The following is an 822-nucleotide window of genomic DNA, read 5'->3' as shown; positions in this document are numbered from 1 at the left end:
CTCCGCCCTGCCCGCTCCGCCCTGCCCGCTCCTCCTCGCCTGCCGGCGCTTGCATTTTACTACCGCCCGGCGGAGGCCTCCGGAAGGGCGGCGCGGCTCTGGGGGGCCGAGGGGGTGCCCTGAGGCGGGAAGGCGGCGGCGAGGGGCTTCTCCCAAGTAACTAGCGATAGGACGAGAGGAAATGGCCTCAAGTTGCGCCAGGGGAGGTTTAGATTGGACGTGAGGAAAAATTTCTTGACTGAAAGAGTGGTGAAACATTGGAACAGGCTGCCCAGGGAAGTGGTTGAGTCCCCATCCCTGGAGGTATTTAAAAGACGAGTAGATGAGGCACTTAGGGACATGGTTTAGTGGGCATGGTGGTGTTGGGTCGACGGTTGGACTCGATGATCTTAGAGGTCTTTTCCAACCTTAATGATTCTATGATTCACCCCCCTCCGCTGGCGGCGCGGGGGCAGGTGGCGGCTCCTCTCAGGGGAGGCCACGGTGTGGGGTGGTGGATACACTGGTCACTGGGGCGGTGGCAGCCGTGTCCAGCCCTCGGCGTGCGTGGGGGCAGGCCCTCTCCTCCTCAGGCCTGAGGTGTGCTTCTGGGCCTGCTGCTCAGTGCTGGCAGCGGTCCTAGCCTGTGGAGCCTGCTCTCCAGCCAAGGCGTTTGCAGAATTAAGCTTTGCGGCGATGGCGTGTGCGTGCCAGCTGTAATCGGGAGGCTGCGCCAGCCTCTGCCAAGTGCCATGCCCGTGAGATCAGAGTGCGGTCTTGGAAGCCGGCCTCATCGAAGGCGCCCGCAGCCCAGAGCGGCAGAGCGGGAGTGTGCCTGCTTGC

The sequence above is a fragment of the Aptenodytes forsteri genome, unplaced genomic scaffold, assembly GCF_000699145.1.
Source record: "Aptenodytes forsteri isolate BGI_AS27 unplaced genomic scaffold, ASM69914v1 Scaffold6, whole genome shotgun sequence".
Classification (NCBI taxonomy): domain Eukaryota; kingdom Metazoa; phylum Chordata; class Aves; order Sphenisciformes; family Spheniscidae; genus Aptenodytes; species Aptenodytes forsteri.
This window is presented reverse-complemented; position numbering follows the sequence as displayed.